Below are 21614 nucleotides of genomic sequence, written 5' to 3'. Positions count from 1 at the left end.
CAGATAGGCTAGTCCTGGGAGGACACTGCCAGCTGACTGGTATATCTGCTTCCCGTTCTTCTCACCTGAGTGCTACTGATTCTAGCTTTGACGGCTACACTGTACTGAACCTGAGGAGTAAGTTGAACCTCTACTTATGTCACTCTGTGAAAGTTTGGAGAACCAGACCTCAGTTGTTTGGCACGCGACCACTCTCCATCCAGGCCTATGGACGGCACTGGCTATATCAGGCTCTAATTAGTCCCCGGTTGTGTTCAGCCGAATGATCTCGGCAGGGAACACTCAGAATGAGGATCTGAGTTACTACAACATAGGAGCGATTCACTGCTTTCCAGGCGTCTTAGGAAGAATTCCGGAATCTTGCTCCCGACAGGCCTCTGGGTGTCCCGGGTGAATTTCTCCTCGTAACACCTCCGTGGTTTCTTCTACCCCGGTGAAGTTTGGCAAGGGTACGCAGTTTGCCTTACTGCACAATTATGCCTGCAGAGCTCTGCTGTGGTTGCAAGCATTCAGGCGGGGCAGCCAGATAGGCTTGTCCCCGTAGGACACTGCCAGCTGCCTGGGCATATCTGCTTCCCGTTATTCTCACCTGATTGCTACTGATCCCAGCTTTGACGGAAACACTCTACTCAACCTGAGGAATAAGTTGAACCTCTACTTATGGCACTCTGTGAAAGTTTTGAGAACCAGACCTCAGTTGTTTCGCAGGCGACCTCTCTCCATAGAGGCCTATGGACGGTACTGGCTATATCACGCTCTAATTAGTCCACGGTTGGGTTCAGCACAATGATCTCTGCCGGAAACACTCAGAATGAGGTTCTCAGTTACTGCAACATAGGAGAGTTTCACTGCTTTCCAGGCTTCTTAGGAAGAATTCCATAATCTTGCTTCCGGCAGGCCTCTGGGAGTCCGGGGTGAACTTCTCCTTGTAACACCTCTGTGGTTTCTTCTACCCCTGTGAAGTTTGGCAAGTGCACGCAGTTTGCATTGTTGCACAATTACACCTGCACAGCTCTGCTGTGGTTGCAAACATTCAGCGGTGGCAGCCAGATAGGCTTGTCCCCGTAGGACACTGCCAGCTGACTGGGTATATCTGCTTCCCGTTCTTCTCACCTGAGTGCTACTGATTCCAGCTTTGATGGCTACACTCTACTCAACCTGAGGAGTAAGTTGTACCTCTACTTATGGCACTCTGTGAAAGTTTGGAGAACCAGACCTCAGTTGTTTGTCACGCGACCACTGTCCATCCAGGCCTATGGACGGCACTGGCTATATCAGGCTCTAATTAGTCCACGGATGTGTTCAGCCTAATGACCTCTGCCGGGAACACTCAGAATGAGGTTCTGGGTTATTGCAGCATAGGAGCGTTTCAGTGCTTTCCAGGCTTCTTAGGAAGAATTCCAGAATCTTGCTGCAGGCAGGCCTTCCGGTGTCCCGGGTGAACATCTCCTTGTAAATCCTCCGTGGTTTCTTCTACCCCCATAAAGTTTGGCAAGGGAACGCACTTTGTACTGCAGCACAATTGCGCCTGCAGAGCTCTGCCGCGGTTGCAAACATTCAGGGGTGGCAGCCAGATAGGCTTGTCCCCGTAGGACACTGCCAGCTGACTGGGTATATCTGCTTCCCGTTCATCTCCCCTGAGTGCTACTGATTCTATCTTTGATGGCTAGTGTTAGTGTTAGGGTTAGGGTTAGGGTGAGGGAGATGGTGAGCGTTAGGGTTAGGATTAGGGTTAGGGTTAGGGTTAGGGTTAGTCTGAGTTTGAGGGTAAGGGTGAGGGTGAGGGTTAGGGTTAGGGTGAGGGTTAGGTTTAGGGTTAGGGTTAGGGTTAGGATGAGTGTTAGGGTGAGGAGTATGGTTAGGGTTAGGTTGAGGGTTAGGTTTAGTGTGAGTGTTATGGTTATGGTTAGGGTTTTAGGTTTAGTTTCAGGGTGAGGGTGAGGGTGAGGGTTAGGGTTAGGGTTAGGGTTAGAGTTAGGGTTAGGGTGAGGGCTAGGGTGAGAGTGAGGCTTAGGGTGAGGCTAGGGTGAGTTTAAGCATTAGGGTTAGGATTAGTTTGAGGGGTAAGGTGAGGGTTAGGTTTAGGGTAACGGTGAGATTTAGGGTGAGGTTTAGGGTGAGGGTTCGGGTTAGAGTGAGGGTTAGGGTTAGGGTTAGGTTTGGGTGATGTTTAGGGTGAGCGTGAGGGTTTGGGTGAGGGTGAGGCTTCAGTTGAGGTTTCCGGTTAGGGTGTGGGTGAGGGTTATGGTTAGGGTGAGGGTTAGGGTGACGGTGAGGGTTAGTGTGTGGGTGAGCTTTAGGGTTAGTGTTAGGGTGAGGGTTAGGTTTAGGGTTAGGGTTAGGGTGAGGGTTAGGGTGAGTGGTAGGGTTAGGGTTAGAGTGAGGGTTAGGGTTAGGGTGAGGGTTAGGGTGAGAGGTAGTGTTAGGGTTAGGGTGAGGGTTAGGTTTAGTGTGAAGGTTTTGTTTAGGGTTAGGGTTAGTGTTAGCATGAGGGTAAGGGTTAGGGTGAGGTTTAGTCTTAGTGAGAGTATTAGGCTTAGCGTTAGGGTTAGGTTGAGGGTTAGGGTGAGGGTTAGGTTTAGGGTTAGGGTGAGTGTTAGGATTAGCGTTAGGGTAAGGGTGAGTGTTAGGGTGAGGTTTAGGGTAAGAGTTTGGTTAGGGTGAGGGTGATGGTTAAGGTTAGGGTTAGGGTGAGGCTTAGAGTTAGGGTAAGGGTGAGGGTGAGGGTTAGGATTAGGGATAGGGTTAATGTTAGGCTGAGGGTGAGGGTGAGGGTCTGGGTGAGGGTGAGGGTTAGGGTTAGGGTGAGGGTTACGGTTAGGGTAAGGGTTAGGGTTAGGGTGAAGGTTAAGGTTGGCCTTAGGGTTAGGATGAGGGTTGTGGTGAGGGTAGGGTTAGGATTAGGGTGAGGGTTAGGGTTAGTGTGAGGGTTAGGGATAGATTTAAGGTTAGGGTTGGGGTGAGGGTAAGGGTTAGGGTGAGGGTTAGGGTGAGGTTGAGGGTTCAGGTTAGGGTTAGGTTGAGGGTTAGGGTGAGGTTTAGGGTTAGGGTTAGGGTTATGGTGAGGGTTAGGGTGAGGGTTAAGGTGAGGGTTAAGTTTAGGGTTAGGGTGACGGTGAGGGTTAGGATGACGGTAATGTTAGGGTGAGGGTTATGGGGAGGGGGAGGGTTAGGGTTAGGCTTAGGGTTAGTGTGAGGGGTAAGGTGAGGGTTAGGGTTAGGTTTAGGGTTAGGGTGAGCTTTAGGTTGAGGCTTAGGGTTAGGCTTAGGGTTAGGGTTAGGGTGAGGTTTCGGGAGAGGGTGAGGATTAGGGTTAGGGTGAGGGTTAGGATTAGGATTAGGGTTAGGGTGAGGGCTATGGTGAAGGTGAGGATTATGGTTATTGTTATGGTTAGGGTGAATGTTAGGTTTAGTGTGAGGGTTAGGGTTACGGTTAGGGTGAGGGTAAGGGTTAGGGTGGGGTTAGGGTTAGGATGAGGGTTAGGATTAGGGTTAGGGTGAGGGTTAGGTTTAGAGTGAGGGTTAGTATGAGGGTTAGTGTTAGGGTTAGGGTTAGGGTGAGGGTTAGGATGAGGGTAATGTTTGGGTGAGGGTTTGGGTGAGGATGAGGGTCAGGGTTAGGGTTAGGGTGAGGGGTAAGTTGAGGGTTAGGGTTAGGTTTAGGGTTAAGCTTAGGGTTAGGGTGAGGTTTAGGGTGAGGGTTAGGGTGAGGGTGAGGGATAGGGTTATGGTTAGGGTGAGGGTTAGGGTTAGGGTGATGGTTAGGGTTAGGGTTAAGGTTAGGGTGAGGGTTACAGTGAAGGTGAGGGTGAGGGTTAGGGTTAGGGTTAGGGTGAGGGAGATGCTGAGGGTTAGGGTTAGGATTAGGGTTAGGTTTAGGGTTAGGCTGAGGGTGAATGTCAGGGTGACGGTGAGGGTTAGGGTTAGGGTTACGGTCAGAGTTAGGGTTAGGGTGAGAGCTAGGGTGAGGTTGAAGCTTAGGGTGAGGATGAGGGTGAGGGTTAGGGTGAGGGTGAGGGTGATGGTGAGGGTGAGGGTTAGGGTTAGGCTTGGGTTTAGGGGGAGGGTGAGGGGTAGGGATAGGGTTAGGGTTAGGGTGAGGGATAAGGTGGGGTTAGGGTTAGGGTTAGGGTTAGGTTTAGGGTGCGGTTTAGGGTGAGGGTTAGGGTCAGTGTTAGGGTTAGGGTGCGGGTTAGGGTGAGGGTGAGGGTGAGGGTGAGGTTTAGGGTTAGGGTTAGGGTGAGGGAGATGGTGAGGATTAGGGTTAGGATTAGGGTTAGAGTTAGGGTTAGGGTGAGGACTAGGGTGAGGGTGAGGCTTAGGGTGAGGGTGAGGGTGAGGGTGAGGGTGAGGGTTAGGGTTAGGTTAAGTGTTAGGGTTAGTTTTAGGGTGAGGATTAGGGTGAGGGTGAAGTTTAGGGTGAGGGTTAGGGTTAGGGTGAGGTTTAGGGTTAGGGTTAGGGTGAGTGTTACGCTTAGCATTAGGGTTAGGGTGAGGGTTAGGGTGAGGGTTAGGGTTACGATTAGGTTTAGGGTTATTGTTAGGCTGAGGGTGAGGGTGAGAGGGTGGGTGAGGTGAGGACAAGGGTTAGGGTGAGGGTTTGGATGAGGGTGAGGGTTAAGGTTAGGGTTAGGGTGAGAGTTAGTGTAAGGTTTAGTGTTAGGGTTAGGGTGAGGATTAGGGTTAGGGTTAGGTTAAGGGGTAAGGTGAGGTTTCGGTCGAGGGTGTGGGTTAGGGATAGGGTTAGGGTGAGGGCTAGGGTGAAGGTGAGGGTTAGGGTTGTTTTCAGGGTTAGGGTGTGGGTTAGGGTTAGGGTAAGGGTGAGGATTAGGGTGAGGGGTAGAGGTAGGGTTAGAGTGAGGGTTAGGTTTAGTGTGAGGGTTAGGGTTATGGTTAGGGTGAGGTTTAGGGTGAGGGTTAGGGTTAGGGTGAGGGTGAGGGTTAGGGTTAGCGTTAGGGTTAGGGTGAGGGTTAGGGTGAGGCGTAGGGTTAGGGTCAGGGTGAGGGTTAGGGTGAGGGTAGTGTTAGGGTTAGTGTGAGGGTTAGGTTTAGTGTGAGGGTTAGGGTTAGGGTTAGCGTGAGGGTAAGGGTTAAGGTGAGGTTTAGGGTTATGGTGAGTGTTAGGCTTAGCTTTAGGGTTAGGGTGAGGGTTAGGGTTAGGGTTAGGGTGAGTTTTAGGCTTAGCATTAGGGTTAGGGTGATGGTTAGGGTTAGGGTTCCATTTCGGATTCGAGATAGGGTTAGGGTGAGGGTTAATGTTAGGGTTAGGGTTAGAGTGAGGGTGAGGGTTAGGGTGAGGGTGAGGGTTAGGGTGAGGGTGAGGGTTAGGGTGAGGGTGAGGGTGAGGGTTAGGGTTAGGGTTCAGGTGAGGGTGGCGATGAGGGTGAGGGTTAAGGTGAGGTGTATGGTGAGGTTTAGGGTTAGGGTTAGGGTTAGGCTGAGGGTGAGGGTGAGGGTGAGGGTGAGGGTTAGGGTTAGGTTAAGGGTTAGGATTAGGGTGATGTGTAGGGTGAAGTTGAGGGTTAGGATGAGGGTGAAGTTTCGGGTGAGGGTTAGGGTGTGGGTGAGGGTTAGGGTTAGGGTGAGGGTTAGGGTTAGCGTTAGGGTTAGGATGAGGGTTGGTGTGAGGGGTAGGGTTCAGGTTAGGGTGAGGGTTAGGGATAGTGTGAGGATTAGGGATAGGTTTAGGGTTAGGGTTGGGGTGAGGGTAAGGGTTAGGTTGAGGTTGAGGGTTTGGGTTAGGATTAGGGTGAGGGTTAGGGTTAGGGTTATGGTGAGGGTTAGGGTGAGGGTTAGGTTTAGGTTTAGGGTTAGGGTGATGGTTAGGGTGACGGTAATGTTAGGGTGAGGGTTAGGGTGAGGGTGCGGGATAGGGTTATGGTTAGGGTGAGGGTTAGGGTTAGGGTGAGGGTTAGGATCAGGGTTAAGGTTGGGGTGAGGGTTAGGGTGAGGGTGAGCGTGAGGGTTAGGGATAGGGTTAGGTTTAGGGTGAGGTAGATGGTGAGGGTTAGGGTTAGGGTTAGGGTTAGGCTGAGGATTAGGGTTAAGATGAGGGTAAGGGTTAGGGGGAGGGTTTGGGTTAGGGTTATGGTTAGGGTGAGGGTGAGGGTTAGGGTTAGCATTAGGGTTAGAGTTTGGGTTAGGGTGAGGGCTAGGGTGAGGCTTACGGTGAGGGGGAGGGGGAGGGGGAGGGTAAGGCGAGGATTAGGATTAGGGTTTGGGTGAGGGGGAGGGTTAGGTTTAGGATTAGGGTGAGGGTTAGGGTTAGGGTGAGGATTAGGTTTAGTGTGAGGGTTAGGGTTAGGGTTAGGGTTAGGGAGAGGTTAAGGGTTAGTGTGTGGGTAAGGGTGAGGGTTAGGGTTAGGGTTAGGGTGAGGGTTAGGGTTAGGGTGAGGGTTAGCTTTTGGTTGAGGGTTAGGGTGAGGGTTAGGGTGAGGGTTAGGGTTAGGGTTAGGGTTAGGGGGAGGGTTAGGGGGAGGATAATGTTAGGGTGAGGGTTAGGGTGAGGGTGAGGTTTAGGGTTAGGGTTAGAGTTAGGTGAGGGGTAAGGTGAGGGTTAGGGTTAGGTTTAGGGTTAAGGTTAGGGTTAGGGTGAGGTTTAGGGTGATGGTTAGGATGAGGGTGAGGGATAGGATTAGGGATAGGGTGAGGGTAAGGGTTAGGGTGAGGGTTAGGATTAGGGTTAGGGTTAGGGTGAGGGTGAGGGTGAGGGTTAGGGTTAGGGTTAGGGTGAGGGAGATGGTGAGGGTTAGGGTTAAGATTACGGTTAGAGTTAGGGTTAGGGCGAGGGCTAGGGTGAGGGTGAGGCTTAGGGTGAAGGTGAGGGTGAGGGTGAGGGTTAGGGTTAGGTTAAGGGTTAGGGTTAGTTTTAGGGTGAGGATTAGGGTGAGGGTGGGGTTTAGGGTGAGGGTTAGTGTTAGGGTGAGGTTTAGGGTTAGGGTTAGTGTGATGTATAGGCTCAGGTTGAGGGTTAGGATGAGGGTGAAGCTTCGGGTGAGGGTTCGGGTTAGGGTGTGGGTGAGGGTTAGGTTAAGGGTGAGGGTTAGGGTGAGGGGTAGGGTTAGGGTTAGGGTGAGGGTAAATGTTAGGGAGAGGTTTAGGGTTAATGTGAGTGTTAGGCTTAGCGTTAGGTTTATGGTGAGGGTTAGGGTTAGGGTTAGGTTTAGGGTGAGTGTTAGGCTTAGCGTTAGGGTTAGGGTGAGGGTTAGGGTGAGAGTTTCGGTTAGGGTGAGGGTCAGGGTTAGGGTGAGGGTTTTGGTTAGGGTGAGGGTGAGAGTTAGGTTTAGGGTAGGGTGAGGGTTAGGGTTAGGATTAGGGTTAGAGTTAGGGTGAGGGTGAGGGTAAGGGTTAGGGTTAGGATTAGGGTTAGGGTTATTGTTAGACTGAGGGTGAGGGTGAGGATGAGGCTGAACCTGAGGGTGAGGGTGAGGGTGAGGGTGAGGGTTAGGATTAGCGTTAGGGTGAGGGTTAGGGTTAGTGTGAGGGTTAGGGTTAGGGTTAGGGTAAGGGTGAGGGTTAGGGTTAGGGTTAGCGTTAGATTGAGGGTGAGGGTGAGGGTTAGGGTTAGGATGAGTTTTAGGGTTAGGGTTAGGCTGAGGGTTAGGGTGAGGGTGAGTGTGAAAGTTAGGGTAAAGGTTAGGGCTAAGGTTAGGGTTAGGTATAGGGTGAGGGTAAGGCTAGGGTGAGGTTTAGGGTGAGGGTGAGTTTTAGGCTTAGCGTTAGGGTTAGGGTGAGGGTTAGCGGGATGGTTAGAGTGAGGGTGAGGGTTAGGGTTAGGGTTAGGATTAGGCTGAGGTTTAGGGTTAGGCTGAGGGTTTGGATTAGGGTTAGGGTTAGGGTGAGGGCTAGGGTGTGGGTGAGGCTTAGGGTGAGGGTGAGCGTGAGGGTGAGGGTTAGGGTTAGAATGAGGGTTAGGGTTAGGGTTAGGGTTAGGGTGATGTTTAGCGTGAGGGTGAGGGTTAGGGTGAGGGTGAGGCTTCAGGTGAGGGTTCGGGTTAAGGTGTGGTTGAGGGTTAGGGTTACGGTGAGGGTTAGTGTGACATTGAGTGTTAGGGTGTGGGTGAGGTTTAGGGTTAGGGTTAGGGTGAGGGTTAGTGTTAGGGTTAGGGTTAGGGTTAGGGTTAGGGTGAGGTGTAGTGTTAGGGTTAGGGTGAGGTTTGGGTTCAGTGTGAGGTTAGGTTTAGGGTTAGGTTGAGGGTAAGGGTTAGGGTGAGGTTTAGGGTTAGGGTGAGTGTTATGCTTAGCGTTAGGGTTAGGGTGAGGGTTAGGGTTAGGGTTAGGGTTCGTGTTAGGCTTAGCGTTAGGGTTAGGGTGAGGGTTAGGGTGAAGGTTAGGGTAAGGGTTAGGGTTAGGGTGAGGGAGAGGGTTAGGGTTAGGGTGAGGGTTAGGGTTAGGGTTAGGTTTTGTGGTTAGATTTAGGTTGAGAGTGAAGGTGAGGGTTAGGGTTAGGATAAGGGTAGGGTTATTGTTAGGCTGAGGGTGAGGGTGATGGTGAGGGTGAGGGTTAGTTGTAGGGTGAGGGTTAGCGTTAGGGTAAGGCTTAGGGTTAGGGTGAGGGTTAGGGTTGGCATTAGTGTTAGGATGAAGGTTAGGGTGAGGGGTAGGTTTAGGGTTAGTGTGAGGGTTACAGTTAGTGTGAGGGTTAGGGTTAGGGTTAGGGTGAGGGTAAGGTTTAGGTTGAGGGTTAGGGTGAGGGTGAAAGTTAGGGTTAGGTTAGGGTGAGGGTTACTGTGAGGTTTAGGTTGAGGGTGAGGGATAGGGTTAGGGTTAGGGTGAGGGTAAGGGTTAGGGTGAGGGTGAGGATTAGGTTTAGGGTTAGGGTGAGGGTTAGAGTGAGGGTGAGGGTGAGGGTGAGGGTTACGGTTAGGATTAGGGTGAGGGAGATGGTGAGGGTTAGGATTAGGGTTAGGGTTAGGCTGAGGGTGACAGTGAGGGTGAGGGTGAAGGATAGGTTTAGGGTTAGGGTTAGAGTTAGGGTTAGGGAGAGGGCTAGGGTGAGAGTGAGGCTTAGGGTGAGGGTGAGGGTGAGGGTAAGGGTTAGGGTTAGCGTGAGGGTTAGGGTGATGTTTAGGGTTAGGCTTAGGTTTAGGGTGAGGGTTAGAGTGAGGGTGAGGGTTAGGGTGAGGGTTAGGGTTAGGGTTAAGGTGAGGGTTACGGTTAGGATTAGGGTTAGGGTGAGGGCTAGGGTGAGGGTGAGGGTTAGGGTTAGGGTTAGAGTGAGGTTTAGGGTTAGGGTTAGGGTTTGGGTTAGTGTGAGGGTTAGGGTTAGGGTTAGGGTGATGGTTAGGGTTATGGTGAGGGTGACAGTTAGGGTTAGGGATAGGGTGAGGGTTAGGGTTAGGGTTAGGGTTAGGGTTAGGGTTAGGGTTTGGGTTAGGATGAGGCTTATGGTGAGGGTGAGGTTTAGGGTTAGGGTTTGGGTTAGGATGAGGCTTATGGTGAGGGTGAGGTTTAGGGTGAGGGTTAGGGTTAGGGTGAGGGTTAGGGTTAGGGTTAGGTTTGGGGTGATGTTTAGGGTGAGGGTGAGGGTTAGGGTGAGGGTGAGACTTCGGGTGAGGGTTCGGGTTAGGGTGTGGGTGAGGGTTAGGGTTAGGATGAGGGTTAGGGTGAGATTGAGGCTTAGGGTGTGGGTGAGGTTTAGGGTGAGGTTTAGGTTTAGGTTTAGGGTTAGGGTGAGGGTGAGGGTGAGTGTGAGGGTTAGGGTTAGGTTTAGGGTTAGGGTGAGGGTGAGGGTGAGTGTGAGGGTTAGGGTTAGGGTTAGGTTGAGGGACATGGTGAGGGTTAGGTTTAGTATTAGGGTAAGGGTTAGGGTTAGGCTGAGTGTGAGGGTGAGGGTGAGGGTTAGGGTTAGGGTTACAGTTAGTGTTAGGGTGACATCTAGGGTGAGGGTGAGGCTTAGGGTGAGGGTGAGTGTGAGGGTGAGGTTTAGGGTTAGGGTAAGGGTTAGGGTTAGGGTTAGGATGAGGCTTATGGTGAGGGTGAGGTTTAGGGTGAGGGTTAGGGTTAGGGTGAGGGTTAGCGTTAGGGTTAGGTTTAGGGTGATGTTTAGGGTGAGGGTGAGGGTTAGGTTGAGGATGAGGCTTCGGGTGAGGTTTCGGGTTAGGGTGTGCATGAGGGTTAGGGTTAGGGTGAGGGTTAGGGTGAGATTGAGGGTTAGGGTGTGGGTGAATGTTAGGGTTAGTGTTAGGGTGAGGTTTAGGGTTAGGGTTAGGGTTAGAGTTAGGGTTAGGTTTAGGGTTAGGGTTAAGGTGAGGGTAAGGGTTAGGGTGAGGTTTATGGTTAGGGTGAGTTTTAGGCTTACCGTTAGGGTTAGCGTGAGTGTTAGGGTGAGGGTTAGGGTTAGGGTTATGGTGAGTGTTAGGCTTAGCGTTAGGGTTAGGGTGTGGGTTAGGGTGAGGTTTAGGATAATGGTTTGGTTTAGGGTGAGGGTGAGGGTTAGGGTTAGGGTTAGGGAGAGGGTTAGGGTTAGGGTTAGGGTTAGAGTTAGGGTGAGGGTGAGGGTGAGGCTTAGGGTTAGGATTAGGTTTATTGATATTGTTACGCTGAGGGTGAGGGTGAGGGTGAGGGTGAGGGTTAGGGTCAGGGTGAGGGTTAGTGTTAGGGTAAGTGTTAGGGTTAGGGTGAGGTTTAGGGTTAATGTTAAGGTTAGGATGATGGTTAGGGTGAGGGGTAGGGTTAGGTTTAGGGTGAGGGTTAGGGTGAGATTGAGGGTTGGGGTGTGGGTGAGGGTTAGGGTTAGTGTTAGGGTTAGGATGAGGGTTAGGGTGAGGGGTAGGGATAGGGTTAGGGTGAGCGTAAGGGTTCGGGTGAGGGTTAAGGTGAGAGTGAGGGTTAGCGTAAGGGTTAGGGTGAGGGTTAGTTTGAGGTTTAGGGTTGGGTTAGGGTTAGGGTGAGGGTTAGGGGAGGGTTAGTGTTAGGTTTAGGGTTAGGGTGAGGGTTAGGGTGAGGGTAATGTTAGGGTGAGTGTTAAGGTGAGGGTGAGGGTTAGGTTTAGGGTTAGGGTGAGGGGTAAGGTGAGGGTTAGGGTTAGAGTTAGGGTGAGGTTTAGGGTGAGGGTTAGTGTCAGCGTGAGGGATAGGTTTAGGGTTAGGGCGAGTGTTAGGCTTAGCATTAGGGTTAGGGTTAAGGTTAGGGTGAGGGTTAAGGTTAGGGTTAGGGTTAGAGTGATGTTTAAGGTGAGGGTGAGGGTTAGGGTGAGAGTGAGGATTCGGGTGAGGGTTCGGGTTAGGGTGTGGGTGAGGGTTTGGGTTAGGGTTAGGGTTAGGGTGAGGGTTAGATTTAGTGTGAGGGTTTTGGTTAGGGTTAGGGTTAGGGTGAGGGTAAGGGTTAGGGTGAGGTATAGGATTAGGGAGAGTGTTAAGCTTAGCGTTAGGTTTAGGGTGAGGGTAAGGGTGAGGGTTAGGGTTAGGGTTAGGGTGAGTGTTAGGCTTAGCGTTAGGGTTAGGGTAAGGGTTTGGTTTAGGGTGAGGGTGAGGTTTAGGGTGAGGGTTAGGGTGATGTTTAGGGTTAGGGTGAGGGTTCGGTTGACGGTGAGGGTTACGTTTGGGTGAGGGTTAGGGTAAGGGTGAGGGTGAGGGTTAGGGTGAAGGGTAGGGTTAGGGTGAGGGTTAGGGTGAGGGGTAGTGTTAGGGTTAGAATGAGGGTTAGGTTTAGTGTGAGGGTTAGGGTTAGCGTTAGGTTTAGGGTTAGGGTGAGGGTAAGGGTTAGCGTGAGGGTGAGGGTGAGGGTTAGGGTAACCTTAGGGTTAGGGTGAGGATTAGGTTTAGGGATAGGGTTAGGGTTAGGGTGAGGGTGAGGGTGAGGGGTAGTGTTAGGGTTAGGGTGAGGGTTAGGATTAGGGTTAGGGTTAGGGTGAGGGTTAGGTTGAGGGTAATGTTAAGGTGAGGGTTAGGGTGAGGGTGAGGATTAGGGCTATGGTTAGAGTTAGGGTGAGGGGTAAGGTGAGGGTTAGGGTTAGGGTGAGGGTGAGGGTGAGGGTTAGAGTGAGGGGTTATGTTAGGTTTAGGGTGTGGGTTAGGTTTAGTGTGAAGGTTAGGGTTAGGGATAGGATTAGGGTTAGGGTGAGGGTAAGGGTTAGGGTGAGGTTTAGGTTTAGGGTGAGTGTTAGGCTTAGCGTTAGGATTAGGGCGAGTGCTAGGGTGATGGTTAGGGTAAGGGATTGGGTTAGGGTGAGGGTGAGGGTTAGGTTGATGATTAGAGTTAGCTTTAGGGTTAGGATGAGGGTTAGGTTGAGGGGTAGGGTTTGGGTTAGTGAGAGGGATAGGGATAGCTTGAGGGTTAGGGTTAGGGTTAGGGTGAGGGTTAGGGTGAGGTTTAGGGTTAGGGTTAGGGATAGATTGAGGGTTAGGGTGAGGGTAATGGTAGGATGAGGGTTAATGTGAGGGTTACAGTTAGGGTTAGGGTTAGGGTGAGCGGTAAGTTGAGGGTTAGGGTTAGGTTAAGGTTAGGGTTAGGGTTAAGGTGAGGTTTAGGGTTAGGGTTAGGGTGAGGGTGAGGGATAGGGTTAGGGTTAGGGTGACTGTTAGGTTTAGGGTGAGGGTAAGGATTAGGGTTAGGGTTAGGGTGAGGGTTAGGGTGAGGGTGAGGGTGAAGGTGAGGGTTGGGGTTAGGGTTAGGGTTAGGGTGAGGGATATGTTGAGTGTGAGGGTTAGGATAAAAGTTAGGGTTAGGGATAGGCTGAGGGTGAATGTGAGGGTGAAGGTTAGGGTTAGGGTTAGGGTTAGAGTTAGGGTTAGGGTGAGGGCTATGGTAAGGGTGAGGCTTAGGTTGAGGGAGAAGGTGAGGGTGAGGGTTAGGGTTAGGTTAAGGGTTAGGGTTAGGGTTAGGGTGAGGATTAGTGTGAGGGTGCAGTTTAAGGTGAGGGTTAGGGTTAGGGTGAGGGGTAGGGTTAGGGTTAGAGATAGGGTGATATTTAGGGTGAGGGTGAGGGTTAGGGTGAGGGTGAGGTTTCCAGTGAGGGTTCGGGTTAGGGTGTGCGTGAGGGTTAGCTTTAGGGTGAGAGTTAGGTTGACGGTGAAAGTTAGGGTGTGGATGAGGTTTAGGGTTAGGGTTAGGGTGAGGGGTAGGGTGAGGGGTAGGGTTAGGGTTAGGGTGAGGTTTAGGGGGAGGGGTAGGGTTAGGGTTAGGGTGAGGTTTAGGGTGAGGGGTAGTGTTAGGGTTGGGGTGAGGGTTAGGTTTAGTGTGAGGGTTAGGGTTAGGGTTAGGGTGAGGGTAAGGGTTAGGGTGAGGTTTAGGTTTAGCGTGAGTGTTAGGCTTAGCGTTAGGGTTACGGTGAGGGTTAGGGTGAGGGGTATGGTTAGGGTTAGGGTGAGGGTTAGGGTGAGGGGTAGTGTTAGGGTTGGAGTGAGGGTTATGTTTAGTGTGAGGGTTAGGGTTAGGGTTAGAGTGAGGCTAAGGGTTAGGGTGAGGTTTAGGTTTAGCGTGAGTGTTAGGCTTAGTGTTAGGGTTATGGTGAGGGTTAGGGTGAGGGTTAGGGTGAGGGTTAGGGTAAGGGTTTGGGTTAGGGTGAGGATGAGGGTTCGGGTTAGGGTTAGGGTGAGGGTTAGGGTTATGGTTAGGGTTATGGTTAGGGTTAGGGTTAGAGTTAGGGTGAGGGTGAGGGTGAGGTTTAGGGTTAGGGTTAGGGATAGGGTTATTGTTAGGCTGAGGGTGAGGGTGAGGGTTAGGGTTAGGGTGAGGGTTAGGGTTAGGGAAAGGGTTAGGGTTAGGGTGAGGGTTAGGGTTAGCATTAGCGTTAGGATGCCGGTTAGGGTGAGGGGTAGGGTTAGGGTGAGGGTGAGGGTAAGGGTTAGGGTGAGGGTTAGGTTGAGTGTGAGGGTTAGGGTTAGGGTGAGGGTGAAGGTTAGGTTGAGGTTTAGGGTTAGAGTTAGGGTTAGGGTGAGGGTTAGGGTGAGGGTTAGGGTAAGGTTTAGGGTTAGGGTGAGACTTAGGTTGAGGGTGAGGGTTAGGGTTAGGATTAGGTTGAGGGGTAAGGTGAGGGTTAGGGTTAGAATTAGGGTTAGGGTTAGTGTGAAGGTTAGGGTGAGGGTGAGGGATAGGGTTAGGGTTAGGGTGAGGGTTAGGATTAGGGTGAGGCTTAGGATTAGGATTAGGGTTAGGGTGAGGCTGAGGGTGAGTGTTAGGGTTAGGGTTAGGGTGAGGGAGATGGTGAGGGTTAAGTTTAGGATTAGGGTTAGGGTTAATCTGAGGTTGAGGGTGAGGGTGAGGGTGAGGGTTAGGGTTAGGGTGAGGGTTAGGTTTAGGGTTAGGGTTAGGGTTAGGGTTAGGATGAGTGTTAGGGTGAGGAGTATGGTTAGGGTTAGGTTGAGGGTTAGGTTTAGTGTGAGTGTTATGGTTATGGTTAGGGTTAGGTTTAGTTTCAGGGTGAGGGTGAGGGTTAGGGTTAGGGTTAGGGTTAGAGTTAGGGTTAGGGTGAGGGCTAGGGTGAGGGTGAGGCTTAGGGTGAGGCTAGGGTGAGTTTAAGCATTAGGGTTAGGATTAGTTTGAGGGGTAAGGTGAGGGTTAGGTTTAGCGTAACGGTGAGGTTTAGGGTGAGGGTTCGGGTTAGAGTGAGGGTTAGGGTTAGGGTTAGGGTTTGGGTGATGTTTAGGGTGAGCGTGAGGGTTTGGGTGAGGGTGAGGCTTCAGTTGAGGTTTCCGGTTAGGGTGTGGGTGAGGGTTATGGTTAGGGTGAGGGTTAGGGTGACGGTGAGGGTTAGTGTGTGGGTGAGCTTTAGGGTTAGTGTTAGGGTGAGGGTTAGGTTTAGGGTTAGGGTTAGGGTGAGGGTTAGGGTGAGTGGTAGGGTTAGGGTTAGAGTGAGGGTTAGGGTTAGGGTTAGGGTGAGGGTTAGGGTGAGAGGTAGTGTTAGGGTTAGGGTGAGGGTTAGGTTTAGTGTGAAGGTTTTGTTTAGGGTTAGGGTTAGAGTGAGGGTAAGGGTTAGGGTGAGGTTTAGGCTTAGTGAGAGTATTAGGCTTAGCGTTAGGGTTAGGGTGAGGGTTAGGATGAGGGTTAGGTTTAGGGTTAGGGTGAGTGTTAAGATTAGCATTAGGGTAAGGGTGAGTGTTAGGGTGAGGTATAGGGTAAGAGTTTGGTTAGGATGAGGTTGATGGTTAAGGTTAGGGTTAGGGTGAGGTTTAGAGTTAGGGTGAGGGTGAGGGTGAGGGTTAGGATTAGGGATAGGGTTAATGTTAGGCTGAGGGTGAGGGTGAGGGTCTGGGTGAGGGTGAGGGTGAGGGTTAGGGTGAGGGTTACGGTTAGGGTAAGGGTTAGGGTTAGGGTGAAGGTTAAGGTTAGCCTTAGGGTTAGGATGAGGGTTGGGGTGAGGGGTAGGGTAAGGGTTAGCGTGAGGGTTAGGGTTAGGGTGAGGGTTAGGGATAGGGTTAGGGTTAGGGTTGGGGTGAGGGTAAGGGTTAGGGTGAGGGATACGGTGAGTTTGAGGGTTCAGGTTAGGGTTAGGTTGAGAGTTAGGGTGAGGTTTAGGGTTAGGGTTAGGGTTATGGTGAGGGTTAGGGTGAGGGTTAGGGTGAGGGTTAGGGTTAGGGTGACGGTGAGGGTTAGGATGACGGTAATGTTAGGGTGAGGGTTATGGGGAGGGGGAGGGTTAGGGTTAGGGTTAGGTTTAGGGTTAGGGTGAGCTTTAGGTTGAGGCTTAGGGTTAGGCTTAGGGTTAGGGTTAGGGTGAGGTTTCGGGAGAGGGTGAGGATTAGGGTTAGGGTGAGGGTTAGGATTAGGATTAGGGTTAGGGTGAGGGCTATGGTGAAGGTGAGGATTATGGTTATTGTTATGGTTAGGGTGAATGTTAGGTTTAGTGTGAGGGTTAGGGTTACGGTTAGGGTGAGGGTAAGGGTTAGGGTGGGGTTAGGGTTAGGATGAGGGTTAGGATTAGGGTTAGGGTAAGGGTTAGGTTTAGAGTGAGGGTTAGTATGAGGGTTACTGTTAGGGTTAGGGTTAGAGTGAGGGTTAGGATGAGGGTAATGTTTGGGTGAGGGTTTGGGTGAGGATGAGGGTCAGGGTTAGGGTTAGGGTGAGGGGTAAGTTGAGGGTTAGGGTTAGGTTTAGGGTTAAGCTTAGGGTTAGGGTGAGGTTTAGGGTGAGGGTGAGGGATAGGGTTATGGTTAGGGTGAGGGTTAGGGTTAGGGTGATGGTTAGGGTTAGGGTTAAGGTTAGGGTGAGGGTTACAGTGAAGGTGAGGGTAAGGGTTAGGGTTAGGGTTAGGGTGAGGGAGATGCTGAGGGTTAGGGTTAGGATTAGGGTTAGGTTTAGGGTTAGGCTGAGGGTGAATGTCAGGGTGACGGTGAGGGTTAGGGTGAGGGTTAGGTTTAGTGTGAGGGTTAGGGTTAGGTTTAGGGTTAGGGTGAGGGTGAGGTTAAGAGTTAGGGTAAGGGATAGTGTGAGGGTAAGAGTTATGGTTAGTGTTAACGTTAGGATTAGGGTTAGGGTTAGGTTTCGGGTTCGGGTTAGGCTTAGGGATAGAGTTAGGGTGAGGGTAAGTGTCAGGGTGAGGGTTAGAGTGAGGATGAGGGTTAGGGTTTGAGTTAGGGTTAGGGTGAGTGTTAGGGTTAGGGTTAGGGTTAGGGTAAGGGTTATGGTGAGGGTTAGGGTTAGGGTTCCGGTTAGCGTGAGGGTTAGCCTGAGGGTGAGAATTAGTATTAAGGTGAGGTTTAGGGTGAGGGTGAGTTTTAGGTTGAGGGTGAATGTTAGGGTTAGTGTGAGGGTTAGGGTTAGTGTGAGAGTGAGGATCAGGGTGAGGGGTAGGATTAGGATTAGGGTTAGGGTCAGGGTTATGGTGAGGGTGAGGGTTAGGGTTAGGATTAGGGTTAGGGTTAGGGTTAGGCTGAGGTTGAGGGTGAAGGTGAGTTAGTGTGAGAGGTAGGGTTAGGGTTAGGATTAGGGTTAGGGTGAGTTTAAGGGGTAGAGTTAGGGTTAGGGTTAGGGTTAGCGTTAGGGTTAGGGTGAGGGTTAGGGGTAGGGTTAGGGTTAGGGTGAGGATGAGGGTTAGGGTTAGGGAGAGATTTATGGTTAGGGTTAGGGTTAGAGTGAGGGTGAGGGTGAGGATTAGGGTTAGGGTTAATATTAGGGTGAGGGTGAGGTTTAGGATTAGGGTCAGGATTACAGTTATGTTTAGGCTGATGTTGAGGGTGAGGGTGAGGGTTAGTTTTTGCAGGAGGGGTAGGTTTAGTTTGAGGGTTAGGGGTAGGTTTAGGGTTAGGGTAAGGGTTAGGCTGAGGTTGAGGGTGAGGTTGAGGATTAGTGTGAGAGTTAGGGTTAGGGTTAGGGTTAGGGTGAGGGTAAGGGGTAGGGTGAGGTTTAGGGTGAGGTTTAGGGTTAGGGTTAGCGTTAGGGTTAGGGTGAGGGTTAGGGGTAGGGTTAGGGTTAGGGTGAGGCTGAGGGTTAGGGTTACGGTTAGGGTGAGGATTAGGGTTAGGGAGAGATTTATGGTTAGGGTTAGGGTGAGGGTGAGGGTGAGGATTAGGGTTAGGGTTAATGTTAGGGTGAGGGTAAGGATTAGGGTGAGGTTTAGGTTGAGGTTTAGGATTAGGGTTAGCGTTAGGGTTAGAGTGAGAGTTAGGGTGAGGGTTAAGGTTAGGGTTAGGATAAGGGTGAGGGTGATGGTTAGGGTTAGGGTTAGGGTTTGGGTTAGGGTTAGGGAGAGATTTATGGTTAGGGTTAGGGTGAGGGTGAGGGTGAGCATTAGGATTAGGGTTAGTGTTAGGGTAAGGGTGAGGGTGAGTGTTAGGGTTAGGATTAGGGTTAGGCTGAGGGTGAGGGTGAGAGTGAGGGTTAGGGTTAGGGTGAGGGTTAGGGTTAGGGTTAGGGTGATGTTTACGGTGAGGGTGAGTGTCAGCGTGAGGGTGAGGGTGAGGGTGAGGGTGATGGTTAGGGTGTGGATGAGGGTTAGGGTGACGGTGTGGGTTAGGGTGACGATGAGGTTTAGGGTGAGGGTTAGGGTTAGGGTTAGATTTAGGTTTAGGGTGAGGGTTAGGGTTAGGGTGAGGGTGAGTGTTAGGGTGAGGGGTAGGGTTAGGGTTAGGGTTAGGGTGAGGGTGAAGTTGAGGGTTAGGGTTACGATTAGTGTTAGGTTTAGGGTTAGGGTGAGGGTGAGGGTGAGGGTTAGTGTGAGGGTTACTGTTAGGGTTAGGGTTAGGGTTAGAGTTAGGGTGAGGGTGGGGGTTAGGGTGAGGGATAGGATGAGGGTGAGGGTTAGGGTTAGCCTTAGGGTGAGGATGATGATTAGGGTGAGGGTTAGGGTGAGGGTTAGGGTTAGGGTGAGGGTTAGGATGAGGGTTAGAATTAGGGTTAGGGTTAGTTTTAGGGTGAGGGTTAGGGTTAGGGTGAGGGTTAGGGTGAGCGTCAGGGTGAGGGTTAGGGTGAGGGTTAGGGTGAGGGTTAGGGTTAGGGAGAGATTTAGGGTTAGGGTTAGGGTTAGGGTGAGAGTGAGGATTAGGGTTAGGGTTAAGGTTAGGGTGAAGGTGAGGGTGAGGGTTAGGGTTAGGATTAGAATTAGGTTTAGGGTTAGGCTGAGGGTGAGGGTGAGGGTGAGGGTTAGGGTTAGGGTGAGGTTTAGGTTTACTGTGAGGTTTAGTGTTAGGTTTATGGTTAGGGTGAGGGTGAGGGTAAGAGTTAGGGTGAGGGATAGTGTGAGGGTGAGAGTTAGGGTTAATTTTACGGTGAGGTTTAGGGTTCCGGTTAGGGTACAGGTTCGGGTTCGTGTTAGGCTTAGGATTAGAGTTAGGGTGAGGGTATGTGTTAGCTTGAGGGTTAGGGTGAGGAGGAGGGTTAGGGTTAGAGTTAGGGTTAGGGTGCGGGTTAGGGTTAGGGTTACGGTTAGGGTGAGTATAAGGGTGAGGGGTAGGGGTAGGGTTAGGGTTAGGGTGAGGGTTAGGTTGAGGGTAATGTTAGGGTGAGGGTTAGGGTTAGGGTTAGGCTTAAGTTGAGGGTGAGGATGAGGGTTAGCGAGAGGGTTAGGGTTAGGGTTAGGGTGAGGGTTATGATGAGGGTGAGCATTAGGGTTAGGGTTAGGGTGAGGGTTAGGGTTAGGGATAGTTTTATGGTTAGGGTGAGGGTTAGGGTGAGGGTGAGGGTGAGTATTAGGGTTAGGAATAGGGTTAGGATTTTGGTTAGGCTGAGGTTGAGTGTGAGAGTGAGGGTTAGTGTGAGGGTTAGGGTTAGGGTTAGGGTGAGGATAAGGTGTAGGGTGAGGTTTAGGGTGAGGTTTAGGATTAGGGTTAGCGTTAGGGTTAGGGTGAGGGTTAGGGTGAGGGTTAGGTTTAGGGTTAGGGTTAGGGTGAAGATGAGGGTTAGGGTTACAGTTAAGGTGAGGGTTAGGTTAGGGAGAGATTTCTGGTTAGGTTTAGGGTTAGGGTGAGGCTGAGGGTGAGGATTAGGGTTAGGATTAGTGTTATGTTTAGGGTTAGGCTGAGGGTTAGGGTGCGGGTTAGTGTGAGGGTTAGGGTTAGGGTAAGGGTTAGGTTTAGAGTCAGGGTGAGGGTAAGAGTTAGGGTGAGCAATAGGGTGGGCATGAGGGTAAGGGTTAGCCTTAGGGTTAGGATGAGGATTAGGGTGAGGGTTAGGGTTAGGGTGAGGGTTAGGGTGAGAGTGAGTGTTAGGGTTAGCGTTAGGGTTAGCGTGAGGGTCAGGATCAGGGTGAGGGTTAGGGTTAGGGTTAGGATTAGGGTTAGGATTAGGGTTAGGCTGAGGGTGAGGGCGAGGGTGAGGGTTAGTGTGAGGATTAGTGTTAGGGTGAGGGTTAGGGATAGGTTGAGGGTAAGGGATTGGGTGAGGTTTAAGGTGAGGTTGAGGTTTAGGGTTAGCGTTAGGGTTTCTGTGGGGTTTAGGTTGAAAGTTAGGTTTAGGATTAGGGTTAGGGTTAGGGTTGGGGTTGGGGTAATGGTAAGGGTTAGGGTGAGGATTAGGGTTAGGGTTAGGGTGAGGTTTAGGGTTAGAGTGAGGGTTAGGGTTTGGGTTAGGGTTAGGGTGAGGGTTAGGGTGAGGGTGAGGGTGAGGTTTAGGGTTAGGGAGATATTTATGGTTAGGGTTAGGGTGAGGGTGAGGGTGAGGGTGAGGATTAGGGTTAGGGTTAGTGTTAGGGTGAGGGTGAGGGTGAGGGTGAGTGTTAGGGTTAGGATTAGAGTTAGGGTTAGGGTTAGAGTTAGGCTGAGAGGGAGGGTGATGGTGAGGGTTAGGTTTAGGGTGTGGTTAGGGTAAGGATTAGGGTGAGGGTCAGGGTGAGGGTGAGGGTGAGGGTTAGGGTGTGGGTGAGGGTTAGGGTGACAGTGAGGTTTAGGGTGAGGGTGAGGGTTAGGGTTAGGTTTAGGGTTACGGTGAGGGTTAGGGTTAGGCTTTCGTTTAGGGTGAGGGGTAGGGTTAGGGTTAGGGTGAGGTTGAGGGTTAGGGTTAGGATTAGGGTTAGGTTTAGGGTTAGGCTGAGGGTGAGGGTGAGGATGAGGATGAGGGTTAATGTGAGGGTTAGGGTTAGGGTTAGTGTTAGTGTGAGGGTAAGGGTTAGGATGAGGGTTAGGGTTAGGGTTAGGATGAGTGTTAGGGTTAGAGGTAGGGTTAGAGTGAGGATTAGGGTGAGGGTTAGGGTTAGGATTATGGTTAGGTTGAGGGTAAGGGTTAGGGTGAGGTTTAGGGTGAGGGTGAGGGTTAGGGTTAGCGTTAGGGTTAGGGTGAGGGTTAGGGTGAGGGTTAGGGTTAGAGTGAGGGTGAGGGTTAGGTTTAGGGTAAGGATGAGGGTTATGGTTAGGGAGAGATTTAGGGTTAGGTTTAGGGTGAGGGTGAGGGTTAGGGTTTGGGTTAGGGTTGGGTTGAGGGTGAGATTGAGGGTTAGGCTTAGGGTTAGGGTTATGGTTAGAGTTAGGCTGATGGTGAGGGTGAGGGTGAGGGTTAGGGTTAGGGTGAGGTTTAGGGTAAGGGTTTGGGTGAGGGTTAGGGTGAGGGGTAGGGTTAGGGTTAGTGTGAGGGTTAGTTTTAGTGTGAGGGTTAGGGTTAGGGTTAGGGTTAGAGTTAGGGTGAGGGTAAGGGTTAGGGTGAGGGATAGGGTGAGGGTGAGGGTTAGGGTTAGCCTTAGGGTTAGGGTGAGGATTAGGATGAGGGTTAGGGTTAGTGTTAGGGTTAGGGTTAGGTTGAGGGTTAGGGTTAGTGTTAGGGTTAGGGTTAGGTTGAGGGTTAGGGTTAGGGTGAGGGTTAGGGTGAGGTTTAGTGTGAGGGTTAGGGTTAGGGTTAGTGTTAGGGTGAGGGTGAGGGTTAGGGTTAGGGTTAGGGTGAGGGTGAGGTTGAGAGTGAGGGTTAGGGTTAGGATTAGTGTTAGGGTTAGCCTTATGCTGAGGGTGAGAGTGAAGGTTAGGGTTAGGGTGAGGTTTAAGGTTAGGGTGATGGTTAGGGTTAGGGTGCGGGTAAAGATTAGGGTGATATTTAGGGTGAGGGTGAGGGTGAGGGTGAGGGTTAGGGTGTGTGTGAGGGTTAGGGTGACAGTGAGTGTTAGGGTAAGGGTGAGGGTTAGGGTTAGGTTTAGGGATGGGTGAGGTTTAGGATTAGGGTTAGGGTGAGGGTGAGGGTTAGGGTGATAGTTAGGGTTAGGTTTAGGGTGAGGATTAGGTTGAGGGTTGTTAGAGTTAGGGTTAGGGTGAGGGGTAGGT

Source organism: Dipodomys spectabilis, unplaced genomic scaffold (assembly GCF_019054845.1).
Source record: "Dipodomys spectabilis isolate Male_0828 unplaced genomic scaffold, ASM1905484v1 ptg000102l, whole genome shotgun sequence".
Classification (NCBI taxonomy): domain Eukaryota; kingdom Metazoa; phylum Chordata; class Mammalia; order Rodentia; family Heteromyidae; genus Dipodomys; species Dipodomys spectabilis.
Note: the sequence above shows the minus strand (reverse complement) of the source record.